The sequence below is a fragment of the Octopus bimaculoides genome, chromosome 6 (genome assembly GCF_001194135.2).
Source record: "Octopus bimaculoides isolate UCB-OBI-ISO-001 chromosome 6, ASM119413v2, whole genome shotgun sequence".
NCBI lineage: Eukaryota > Metazoa > Mollusca > Cephalopoda > Octopoda > Octopodidae > Octopus > Octopus bimaculoides.
Genome location: NC_068986.1, coordinates 66,356,721 through 66,358,455, shown reverse-complemented (window position 1 = coordinate 66,358,455; position 1,735 = coordinate 66,356,721). Strand labels below are relative to the sequence as shown.

Genomic DNA, 1,735 nt, shown 5'->3' with positions numbered 1-1,735 from the left:
TATATATATATATATGTTCACTGTGTTGTTATTAAAGAGCTGCAATGTTGGGTCACTGCTTTCAAAGGTTTTAGTTGATTATATCAACTCCAGTACATATTTCAGACTGGCATTTGTTTTATCAAGTTCTACATAGTGACTGTCTAAGTCCACTTCACCATAAAGTAATGTGACTCTTTTGCTGAACTGCTAGATTACAGAGGACGCAAACACACCAACACCAGATGTCAAACAGTGGTAACACACACACATACGATTGGCTTCTTTCAGTTTCTGTCAACCAAATCCACTCACAAGGCCTTGGTTGGCCTGAAGCTATAGTTGATGACACGTGCCCAAGGTGCCATGCAGTGGGACTGAACCTAGAATATGGTAGGGAAGGTGATAAATTTTATATGGGAAGCTTACCAAAACATAATAGGTCACATCATGGTTAATTAAAGCTTATTAAACAAAGACAAACTGGCTCAAAATGCCATCAAATATTGATGAAACCAAATAATACAACAGTTTAAAACTGTAAAACATCTTTAAAAAGTGACAGAGTTATGTTTCTTCTATAAATTCAACCTTTAGCAACCCAATGAAACACAGTCTATGTGCTTCAGTTAATTTTGAAAATTAAAAAAATTGCAGTAATTTAGTAAAATAAACTTGACATTATTAAGTTAGTGACCAGAAGCTAACATAGGATTCTTGCATAAAATTATAATTTTATGAAATGTTCTAATTTAAACAGGAACACTTGAAAAAGGACAGTTTTGTAATGCATAAAGTTACAATTTTATGAAAGGTCTTAATTTAAACAGAAACACTTGAAAAAAAGAGTTTTGTATTATAGAAGAGGTTGCCCAATGTGGCTTGTTATTGAAAAGGTTAAATATCTTTTTTCTTCTATCCTAATCAATAATTCATGTTTCTTGTACCAAAAACCTGCAACAGGGATTACTGTGTCTAAAGCGGTGGCTCAATACTCTACAGTCTCCAAGCTACTAAGAAAGGAGGCAGTGTATGTTGAAACAGCAGTTTCTTGTTTGGAAGAGTACGTAACTGTATAAAAAAAGTCTGCTTTGGCAAGAGTCAATATAATAAAAGTAAATAAGGAAAGTAGGTTACATTGCGATAAAGAGAGAAAATATTTAACATTTTAGGCAGATTCCTTCCTTCTCTGTATAAATATTAGCTATATTTTATTCTCATGGTAAACAAACACACAACTTCATACTTTTACTACAATAAACAACTTATGCTACAAAAATTCCTCTAAATTTTAAAATCTGCAGATCTAGCACAGAAAGGTAAATACAGAATTATTTAAAGAGAAAAAGAAGTTTTATAAAAATATATTTCTTTTATGTGAAATGATGATGTAAATCAAAATTTAAAGAATAAAGAAGGTGCCAAGCTGGCAGAATCATTAGCATGCTACAAAAAATGCTCAGAGGAATTTTGTCTGTCTTTACATTCCCAGTTCAAATTCTGCCAAAGTTGACTTTGCCTTTCATCCTTTCGGGGTTGATAAAATCAGTACCAGTTGAACACTGGTGTCGATGTAATCAATTTACACCCTCAGCCAAAATTGAAACAAATATTTATAGAGTGAAGATCAACAACCAAGAAATCCATTCTGAATATACATAAATATTAACCATCGCCAAATATAAAATTCATTTGCAGTATATTCTTGCTTAGATATAAATTCAAGATGAAAAAAATATTTAATAGGTGTAGGAGT

At 31.9% G+C, this 1,735-nt stretch overlaps 1 protein-coding gene across 4 annotated transcripts in view; it reads right to left on the bottom strand.

Moving 5' to 3' along the window:
- The window catches only part of LOC106877209 (5-aminolevulinate synthase, non-specific, mitochondrial), a 112,360-nt gene that overhangs the window by 19,476 nt on the left and 91,149 nt on the right, over nucleotides 1–1,735 (bottom strand). The window lies entirely within an intron of this gene.